This window comes from Tamandua tetradactyla, chromosome 4, assembly GCF_023851605.1.
Source record: "Tamandua tetradactyla isolate mTamTet1 chromosome 4, mTamTet1.pri, whole genome shotgun sequence".
NCBI lineage: Eukaryota > Metazoa > Chordata > Mammalia > Pilosa > Myrmecophagidae > Tamandua > Tamandua tetradactyla.
The window spans coordinates 195,441,491-195,453,485 of NC_135330.1; positions in this window are offsets into that span (position 1 = coordinate 195,441,491).

Genomic DNA, 11,995 nt, shown 5'->3' on the forward strand with positions numbered 1-11,995 from the left:
ATCCCGGGGAGGTCAGGGTGCGCTGCAGGCCGCAGCGGGTTGGGACCTCCACAAAAGGGGGTGCTTTGTGAAGGGCCTCTGGCTTCGCCCCCAGAATCCAGGGACTGGCACAGGATGCTTGGGTGCCGAAAGGGCAAGGGAAGAGGCCAGCACAAGCAGAGCCTCCTGGGGCAGGACCCCGTGCACCCGCGAGGCGAGCAGCCCCGGCCCTGCTCCCCGAGGCGGCCTGACCCCCTGGACACTGCAGACTCGGGGCCAAGCCCAGGCCTGCCAGGGAGAAGGAAGGGAGAAGCCCCTGGGAGTCACAGCCGGCAAGGGAGAGGCCCTAGAAGGGGAGTGGGGATCCGGCGGGCCAGAGCAGACTGCAAGGGGCCCAACCTGGTGCTCGTGTTTGCTGATCAGCGTGGCCCAGCTGGAAACCAGAGGCCGTGAGGGTCGCGGGGGAGGGGAGGGGGGTGAGGAGACGGGGGAGGGTAGGGGGGCTCGGTATATCCACAAGACCCAGTGGAGGGCTGTGGGGGAAGAGCCCTCCAGTTCCCAACATAACAAGATCTTGATTCAAGCCCACCTCCAAGGCAGCACCCAGGACAGCTCCCTCTTTCAAATTCTGGGGTCACAGAAGGGCTCCCTGCTCTCTCCGGGACCTCCTCACCCCCAGCCCCTCCTCCCAACCCTGCTTTCCTCTGATATGGCTGATTCTTAGGGTAGGGAATTAATACATGAAGTCTGACATATCCAGAGAAAACACAAATATTATAAATATTATGGAAAGATACAAATGATACTCAGGTACATTTAGATGTGGCTTTTGCTAAAGTTTTTTCTTTTGCCCTCACCCAGATTCAGTAGTTTAAGATTCTAATTTCAGGGCCTGGGTCTTTGGAAGAGCGCTGGCGGATTCCGACCCTTTTAAACAGCCTTTTTATAGCCATGGCGTGTGGAGTGGCATTTCCTTTTCTTTTTCAACATAACGCATATCTTGGCAGAAACAGCTAGCAGAAAGCACCAAAATTCTTTAAACAAGGATAAAATCAAAGTTTCACACATCAGGCTTCTCTTTTAGATGATTCCTTCCTGTTAAATCCTTCCCCCTATTTCCACTTTATTTTTGGTGGTTAACTTAAAATTCAATTTCAATATCATTCGATCATCCTATAGGAATTTGTTGCCAAGGGATGCTTGCCGTGATCTGAAGTTCCTTGATTGGATGGGGCTTTGCCAGCAGCATCACTGAAAGGCCTGGCAGGGATTGGGCACCTGCCATGGCCCCCGAGTCCAGGATGGACTCAGAAGCAGCCTTCCCAAGGCTTTCAGGGCAGCTTGGTTTCTCTCCAAGATTTTCCTTTCTAAATTTGTGTCGTGCTCTCGATTCCATTGCAAAGGTTGTTTGAGATCACTTTTCGGAGAAAGGGCTACATTCAAACCCAAAGCACCCTAAAACTAACCCAGGCACCCCACAAGGAGACTCTCCCTTCACCCCAAGCCTGGCCCGAGACCCAGGCAGGCTCTGCCATGTCCAGCTGAGTCACTCGGGACCCCACGCCTTCTTCTTTTCCCCTTCTCCGCTCAGTGACAACTCCATCACAAACGTGATTCAGTTTGTTTGGCAAGATGTGATTTTTATATTTATTTTTTTAACTTCTGCTGCTTTTCCTGGTCACGATTCTCTCACAGACAGTCAGTGACTCCCTCTCTGCACTTGCCTAGCAGGGTTGACAGCTTTCTCCCCAGCTGTTCCCAGCCCACCCCCCTCTCTCAGCAAATCCATATTCCATTTGTCTTTTGGCTGTATTTTGATATCTTGAGTCTCCTTAAAATAGATAGATGCTTGTCTCCAAGTTGCAATTCAGACCCCATAAATTTGTGACATCTCACAACCTGCTCCAGAAGGCAGGAATGGAAATAGCAATGGCAGTCCTTTGATCTTTCAAGGCTCTTTATCAAGGCACTTTTGGCTTACGTGATCTCATTTGTCTGTTCACTAACCCACAGGGCAGGTGTAAGTGGTTCCTCCATGTAATGGAGAAGGAAAGATATCCAGAGCTTGGCCAAGTGGCCAACAAGTGGCAGATCCAGTGCTGGGACTTCCCCTTTCTTTGAATTGAGGTAGAGTTTACACACAGGCTTTCTGTGCTTAGTTTGATGAATTTTGACAGAACTGTGTAGCTACCACCCAAAAAGCATATAGAAAATTTCCAGCGTGACCATAAAGCCCCCTGTCAGTCTTTCCCAGCAAATCCCCCAGCCACTTTCTGACTTCTACACCACAGATGAGTTTTTCCTTGAACCTAAGTCTTCTGGCTCTAAACCTCGTATTCCACATTCCGCTCTCTCTGGTGGCATCGTGTTCTGTCTTCAGAATTAACGAAACAGGCACTAGAAGATCCGCTTTGCTGGAATCTGTAGACACGGGACTTCCCGAGACAAGCCACAGTCTTTCCGCTGAAAAAGATAGGCTGAATGGCGACATGAGGCTCTCGGCTTGCGTTTTGGAAATGTGTGGAGTGATTCCAAAAATACGCGAAGACCCTGTTTCTATAAAGTTTACTGTGAGGCTAAACCCATGGCTGTGCGCAGATGGGCTATCACTGCAGGAGAGGTTCGAAGGTTTTAATAAGAGCGGTGAGAGTCTGGCCTGTGATAAAGAACTCTGCCTCCAGCCCGCACCGCTGCCACCTTCCCACCTTGCATGAGCTGCACCGCAGGGAGCCTGGGCCACCAGCCTGCCGGCCATGCCCTGAATGTCACGCCAGGCACTTTCGTGGACTTTTCACGCCCATCAGGCAGGTGGCATGTGTAAAATGGGAGCTCTGCAACGGAGCCTTCTATTTTAGGACACAGGAAAGAAAAGAAATAATGGAAGCTGCTTTTATGGGTTGCAAGGATATTCGCTCAAGGAACGAAGTGCTGAGTCACTGTAGGTCACTCTCCTATCGGGTTTGCATTAATGAAGAGTTACATAATAAAAGTCAGCCTTGCCTGTTTATCTGCCCACAATTTTATGCTAGGCCTTTTTTCGCTCTGGTAGGTGGACTGGTCCCTCTTGTTTATACACAGTGGTGTGCCGGTAAATGTTTAACAGCTGATTTTCGGCAGAGGGAAAAAAAGCCCTGACTTATAGCATTTGCCAATGTCTGCGGAGTCACCAAGGGTGGATTTGGAGAGCACCTGTGCACCAGTTCCAGCGTGCTTCCAGATTACAGCAACACCCTCTCATTCACTTAACAGGCCGGAGGAGATGGCCTGCCAGGCACCCCCGTGGGCAATTTGGGGCTGTTCTTGTCCCCTCTCCCAAAGTGGTCTGTCTTTCTCCAAAAGATTTATGGTTGCAGAGTCAAGAGTTTGCAAGGGACTCCTCTCCCAGGCTGGAATCTCCAAATAAATCTTCCAAGCCATTTTGATGTTGCAGAATGAGCATAAATTAGCCCGGGATGCATCTCACACATTCTCAACCCGAGAGTCTGAATTGCCAGCTTCCCCCTTTCTTATCTTGTCTGAAGAAATAACTGGTATTTCAAAGCTTTTTTGAATATCCCTTGAACACCCATCTTTGTTTTGTTTTGGTTTTTCTCTTGGGGAGACTCCAGACAGACAAGCACGAGAATGTCCTTCACTTCCTGCCGCCAAAGGACACCCCCAGCTCTGCAGAGAAGGAAGGAGACCCAGAACCGCAGGTGAAGCCACGAGCAATCCGTGCAGCTGATGAATATTAAGAGGCCACCACTGTCTGTCTTCAGATTCCTCATCCGGAAGGCCATCACACAGAAGAGAAGATCAGTGGAAATTTGCAGGTGCATAAAACAATTTGTGGCGGAGATTGCTCGTCCCTTTTATAAGCTGGGCCGGGTCAGCACAGCAGCCAGGCTCCTTGCTGCACCAGCGCTGTTCTGTCACCCCTTTAATTCACACTCACTCGTCACGTGTTTTCACTCCTCCCTACCTACCTCCCAACCGCCCAGGAATTGAAACTGATTCTGCCTGACCTTTCTCCCATCCTCTTCTCTGTTTCCTGTCCCGTCTTGTCCTTGTTCTTTGCAGTCTGCTCTACTCATCTCTTCTGCACGGCTTGGGCACGCAGCCTCCAAGCCTATTCACTTCAGGTACTCCAATAATTATCCAGGCTTCCTGGAGCTCTTGCTCAGCGCTTAGTCACTTTCATGTCCTGCCTTCATTTAATTCCTCTTACAGGCACTTTGCTCGTGATTTTGGGAAGACGCAGAGTTATCCAAGTCCCTGTCCATCTCAGAGGTTTAGTGGTTTAGGAGAGGGGATGAAAATACTATCTAAGGTGACAGTTTTCTAGGTGTCAAAAAACTTCCTTCCATTTCCTTAGGTCTCATAACAATCCCCGAAATAGACACTAATGTCATTCCCATTTTGCAAATGCAACAACTGAGGCTCAGAGAGCTTAAGTAACTCTCCAAGGTCACACAGTTTGGTAAATAATATAAATGGTGGTGAAGGTAAATATAGAGCTGAGGTTCTAACTCAAGCAATTCCCACACCTTTGCCCTTACCACTGTAGGACATTCTAAGTACCCACATAACAGTAATGCAAGGAAAAAAGTGTTGGGAGAAGCACAGAGCAGATTGCTGAGCAATTTCAGAGGATGGAGAAATCTTTGCTCTCCAGTATGGGAACCAAAGCTGTTTCATGAGAACTTTTCTTGGGAAGACAGTGAGCTCCCTGGCCCTGCCGGCAATCAAGCAGAAGCTGGAGGTTTCTGTGAAGCTCTGGGCTGGTGCCTGCACCTGGAAGAGGCCTCTTTATTTAAGTCCTCCCAGCCCTTGGTAGGATACGTTTAGCAAGCGATAGGAGCTGACCTCAGGAAGCCTTCTTGATGGTATGGATTGAGAGGGGGAAGATGTGGGGTAGAAAGAGTCCAGAGACCAAATCCCCAGAGCTAGAAAATACGGGGGAGGCTTTCATTTTGCCTGGGACCCCCATTTGCCACAGTATCAACTTGTATATACCAAGTCAGGACTCTCTGTATGAACATGGTTGCCTCTTGACAGTCAAAAAAGCAAGTGATTATTTAAGCCAGTGGTTCTCAAAAATACTCCTGAATGCACTCCATAAGCTGGGCTTGGGGTTCTGCAGGTAAAAATATATTCTCAGTTATTACCAATTTTGGGGACAAAGGAGGAGAATTGTGCCCTCTACCCCAAGGGCACTTCAACCTCAAAAACTGGACAGGCAGCGTGCCGCACCGCACGCTCTCCCCGCCCCCTCCCCCCTCGGCTTGCGGACCCCCTGGAAGCTGCACGGTGGCTCAGGAAGGATCTCTGTCCCGGGAAGACCTCCCTCAGGTCTGCCTTGACATCGAGAACCAGCAAGCCAGAGGAGCGGCAAGGTTTTAGTCCCCGGGTGTGTGAGGATCCAGATGCCCTCCTCTGTGCCATCAACTTTAAAGAGTCACAAGAAACAGAGAATGTATTAACATTAAACCTGCATGGAAAAGTAATTACAATTAAAATAAATGAAGAAAACAAGGGATTTTGAGCTATTATACAGCAGATTGTGAAATCCTTGGCTTTGGAGACTACCATTATAGCATCAGAATACTGCAGCGGACTTCCAGAGAAGATGGTGGCTTAGTAAGACGTGCGGGTCTTAGTTCCTCCTCCAGAACAGCTACTAAAGAAATAGAAATGGTACAGAACAGCTCCCGGAGCCACAACAGAGACCAAAAAGACAGCGTACCCCAATCTGGAAAGGCTGAACCAGCAGGGAGTATCCGCTGCGGTGAGATACCCGAGGGGCGCGCGCTTCCCCGGGCCGGGGCGGCTGGCGGCCGGAGTCCCTCCCTCCCTCCTTCCCGGGCCGGCTGGGAGAATTGGACAGGCGGTCCCCCAAGCCGTGGAGGCCGGTGACCGGGGTCCCTTCCACACACGTGGCTTCCCGATCCGGCTGGGAATGTTGGATCGGCACTCCCCCAAGCCGCGGCGGCCGGCACCCCACGCCACGCTTGGCTTCCCAGGCTGGTTGGGAGATTTGGACCGGCACTCCCCCAAGCCGCGGAGGCCGGCGCCCCCCTCCATGCACGGACTTCCGGGCCGGCTGGGAGATTTGAATCGGAACTCCCCCAAGCTGCTTCGGCTGGCGACCCTCCCCCACAGCGAGAGTTTTCCAAAGTTAAAGGAGCCACAGCATCTTTTACTGGTGGGACCTGCAGACAGACGAGCGCCATGAGTGCCACATACTGGGCAGGATAAGAAAAACAGAGCCCAGAGATTTCACAGGAAAATCTTTCAACCTGCTGGGGCCCACACCCAGGGAAATCTGATAAAATGCCCAGACGCCAGCAGAAAATAACGGATCACGCTAAGAAAATTGAAGATATGGCCCAGTCAAAGGAACAAACCAATAGTTCAAATGAGATACAGGAGCTGAGAAAACTAATTCTGAATATACGAACAGAAATGGAAAACCTCTTCAAAAACAAAATCAATAAATTGAGGGAGGACATGAAGAAGACATAGGCTGAACAAAAAGAAGAAATAGAAAGTCTGAAAAAACAAATCACAGAACTTATGGGATTGAAGGACAAAGTAGAAAAGATGGAAAAAACAATGGATACCTACAATGGTAGATTTAAAGAGACAGAAGATAGAATTAGTGAACTGGAGGATGGAACATCTGAATTTCAAAAAGAAACAGAAACTATAGGGAAAAGAATGGAAAAATTTGAGCAGGGGATCAGGGAACTGAATGATAATATGAAGTGCACAAATATACGTGTTGTGGGTGTCCCAGAAGGAGAAGAGAAGGGAAAAGGAGGAGAAAAACTAATAGAAGAAATTATCACTGAAAATTTCCCAACTCTTATGAAAGACCTAAAATTACAGATCCAAGAAGTGCAGCACACCCCAAAGCGAATAGACCCAAATAGGCATTCTCCAAGACACTTACTAGTTAGAATGTCAGAGGTCAAAGAGAAAGAGAGGATCTTAAAAGCAGCAAGAGAAAAACAATCCATCACATACAAGGAAAACCCAATAAGACTATGTGTAGATTTCTCAGCAGAAACCATGGAAGCTAGAAGACAGTGGGATGACATATTTAAATTACTAAAAGAGAAAAACTGCCAACCAAGACTCCTATATCCAGCAAAATTGTCCTTCAAAAATGAGGGAGAAATTAAAACATTCTCAGACAAAAAGTCACTGAGAGAATTTGTGACCAAGAGACCAGCTCTGCAAGAAATGCTAAAGGGAGCACTAGAGTCAGATACAAAAAACAGAAGAGAGAGGTATGGAGAAGAGTGTAGAAAGAAGGAAAATCAGATATGATATATATAATACAAAAGGTAAAATGGTAGAGGAAAATATTATCCAAACAGTAATAACACTAAACGTTAATGGACTGAATTCCCCAATCAAAAGACATAGATTGGCAGAATGGATTAAAAAACAGGATCCTTCTATATTCTGTCTACAGGAAACACATCTTAGACCCAAAGATAAACATAGGTTGAAAGTGAAAGGTTGGGAAAAGATATTTCATGCAAATAACAACCAGAAAAGAGCAGGAGTGGCTATACTAATATCCAACAAATTAGACTTCAAATGTAAAACAGTTAAAAGAGACAAAGAAGGACACTATATACTAATAAAAGGAACAATTAAACAAGAAGACATAACAATCATAAATATTTATGCACCGAACCAAAATGCCCCAAAATACGTGAGGAATACACTGTAAACACTGAAAAGGGAAATAGACACATATACCATAACAGTGGAGACTTCAATTCACCACTCTCATCAATGGACAGAACATCTAGACAGAGGATCAATAAAGAAATAGAGAATCTGAATATTACTATAAATGCGCAAGACTTAACAGACATTTATAGGACATTACATCCCACAACAGCAGGATACACCTTTTTCTCAAGTGCTCATGGATCATTCTCAAACATAGACCATATACTGGGTCACAAAGCAAGTCTTAACAAATTTAAAATGATTGAAATCATACACAACACTTTCTCGGATCATAAAGGAATGAAGTTGGAAATCAATAATAGACGGAGTGCCAGAAAATTCACAAATACGTGGAGGCTCAACAACACACTCTTAAACAACGAGTGGGTCAAGGAAGAAATTGCAAGAGAAATTAGTAAATACCTCGAGGTGAATGAAAACGAAAACACAACATATCAAAACCTATGGGACGCAGCAAAGGCAGTGCTAAGAGGGAAATTTATTGCCCTAAATGCCTATATCAGAAGAGAAGAAAAGGCAAAAATGCAGGAATTAACTGTCCACTTGGAAGAATTGGAGAAAGAACAGCAAACTAACCCCAAAGCAAGCAAAAGGAAAGAAATAACAAAGATTAGAGCAGAAATAAATGAAATTGAAAACATGAAAACAATAGAGAAAATCAATAAGACCAGAAGTTGGTTCTATGAGAAAATCAATAAGATTGATGGGCCCTTAGCAAGATTGACAAAAAGAAGAAGAGATAGGATGCAAATAAATAAGATCAGAAATGGAAGAGGAGACATAACCACTGACCTCACAGAAATAAAGGAGGTAATAACAGGATACTATGAACAACTTTACGCTAATAAATACAAAAATTTACATGAAATGGACGGGTTCCTGTAAAGGCATGAACAACCAACTTTGACTCAAGGAGAAATAGATGACCTCAACAAACCAATCACAAGTAAAGAAACTGAATCAGTCATTCAAAAGCTTCCTAAAAAGAAAAGTCCAGGACCAGACGGCTTCACATGTGAATTCTACCAAACATTCCAGAAAGAATTAGTACCAACTCTCCTCAAACTCTTCAAAAAAATCGAAGTAGAGGGAAAGCTACCTAATTCATTCTATGAAGCCAACATCACCCTCATACCAAAACCAGGCAAAGATATTACAAGAAAAGAAAACTACAGGCCAATCTCTCATGAATATAGATGCAAAAATCCTCAACAAAATTCTAGCAAATCGAATCCAACAACACATTAAAAGAATTATACATCATGACCAAGTAGGATTCATCCCAGGTATGCAAGGATGGTTCAACATAAGAAAATCAATTAATGTAATATACCATATCAACAAATCAAAGCAGAAAAATCACATGATCATCTCAATTGATGCAGAGAAGGCATTTGACAAGATTCAACATCCTTTCCTGTTGAAAACACTTCAAAAGATAGGAATGCAAGGGAACTTCCTTAAAATGATAGAGGGAATATATGAAAAACCCACAGCTAATATCATCCTCAATGGGGAAAAATTGAAAACTTTCCCCCTAAGATCAGGAACAAGACAAAGATGTCCATTATCACCACTATTATTCAACATTGTGTTGGAGGTTCTAGCCAGAGCAATTAGACAAGAAAAAGAAATACAAGGCATCAAAATTGGAAAGGAAGAAGTAAAACAATCACTGTTTGCAGACGATATGATATTATATGTCGAAAACCTGGAAAAATCCACAACAAAACTACTGGAGCTAATAAATGAGTACAGCAAAGTAGCAGGTTACAAGATCAACATTCTAAATCTGTAGCATTTCTATACACCAGCAATGAACAAGCTGAGGGGGAAATCAAGAAACAAATTTCATTTACAATTGCAACTAAAAGAATAAAATACCTAGGAATAAATTTAACTAAAGAGACAAAAAACCTATACAAAGAAAACTACAAAAAACTGTTAAAAGAAATCACAGAAGACCTAAATAGATGGAAGGGTATACCGTGTTCATGGATTGGAAGACTAAATATAGTTAAGATGTCAATCCTACCTAAATTGATTTACAGATTCAATGTAATACCAATCAAAATCCCAACAACTTATTTTTCAGAAATAGAAAAACCAATAAGCAAATTTATTTGGAAAGGCAGGGTGCCCCGAATTGCTAAAAGTATCTTGAGGAAAAAAACAAAGCTGGAGGTCTCACGCTGCCGGACTTTAAGGCATATTATGAAGCCGCAGTGGTCAAAACAGCATGGTATTGGCATAAAGATAGATATATCGACCAATGGAATTGAATAGAGTGCTCAGATATAGACCCTCTCATCTATGGACATTTGATCTTTGATAAGGCAGTCAAGCCAACTCACCTGGGACAGAACAGTCTCTTCAATAAATGGTGCCTAGAGAACTGGATATCTACATGCAAAAGAATGAAAGAGGACCCATATCTCACACCCTATACAAAAGTTAACTCAAAATAGATCAAAGATCTAAACATTAGGTCTAAGACCATAAAACAGTTAGAGGAAAATGTAGGGAGATATCTTATGAATCTTATAATTGGAGGCGGTTTTATGGACCTTAAACCTAAAGCAAGAGCACTGAAGAAAGAAAGAAAGAAATGGGAGCTCCTCAAAATTAAACACTTTTTTGCATCAAAGAACTTCATCAAGAAAGTAGAAAGACAGCCTACACAATGGGAGACAATATTTGGAAACGACATATCAGATAAAGGTCTAGTATCCAGAATTTATAAAGAGATTGTTCAACTCAACAACAAAAAGACAGCCAACCCAACTACAAAATGGGAAAAAGACTTGAACAGACACCTCTCAGAAGAGGAAATACAAATGGCCAAAAGGCACATGAAGAGATGCTCAATGTCCCTGGCCATTAGAGAAATGCAAATCAAAACTACAATGAGATATCATCTCACATCCACCAGAATGGCCATTATCAACAAAACAGAAAATGACAAGTGCTGGAGAGGATGCGGAGAAAGAGGCACACTTATCCACTGTTGGTGGGAATGTCAAATGGTGCAACCACTGTGGAAGGCAGTTTGGCAGTTCCTCAAAAAGCTGAATATAGAATTGCCATACGACCCAGCAATACCATTGCTAGGTATCTACTTAAAGGGCTTAAGGGCAAAGACACAAACGGACATTTGCACACCAATGTTTATAGCAGCATTATTTACAATTGCAAAGAGATGGAAACAGCCAAAATGTCCATCAACAGACGAGTGGCTAAACAAACTGTGGTATATACATACGATGGAATATTATGCAGCTTTAAGGCAGGATAAACTTATGAAGCATGTAATAACATGGATGGACCTAGAGAACATTATGCTGAGTGAGTCTAGCCAAAAACTAAAGGACAAATACTGTATGGTCCCACTGATGTGAACCGACATTCGAGAATAAACTTGGAATATGTTATTGGTAACAGAGACCAGCAGGAGTTAGAAACAGGGTAAGATAATGGGTAAATTGGAGCTGAAGGGATACAGACTGTGCAACAGGACTAGATACAAAAACTCAAAAATGGACAGCACAATACTACCTAATTGTAATGTAATTTTGTTTAAACACTGAATGAAGCTGCATCTGAGCTATAGTTTTTTTTGTTTGTGTTTTTTTATATATATATATTTTTATTATTATTATTTTTATTTTTTCTCTATATTATCATTCTATATCTTTTTCTGTTGTTTTGCTAGTTCTTTTCCTAAATTGATGGAAATGTACTAAGAAATGATGATCATACATCTATGTGATGATATTATGAATTACTGATTGCATATGTAGAATGGAATGATTTCTAAATGTTGTGTTAATTTTTTTAATTAATTAAAAATAAATAAATAAATAATAGGGGGAACAAATGTTAAAAATAAATTTAGTTTAAAGTGCTAGTGGTAAATGAAAGCGAGGGGTAAGGGGTATGGCATGTATAGTCTTTTTTTTTCTGTTATCGTTTTATTTCTTTTTCTGTTGTCTTTTTTATTTTTTTCTAAATCGATGCAAATGTTCTAGAAATGATGAATATGCAACTATGTGATGATATTAAGAATTACTGATTGTATACGTAGAATGGACTGATATCGTAATGTTTTGTCTGTTAATTTTTTTTTATTAATAAAAAAATTTTTTAAAAAACTGGACAGTTTTTTTCTTTTAAATTTACCTTAAAAGTTTCGTACCTGCTACGGTGTGTCTGCCAGTGAACACCGACACAATAAATCAAACAAATGGATGTAGGCAACAAATAT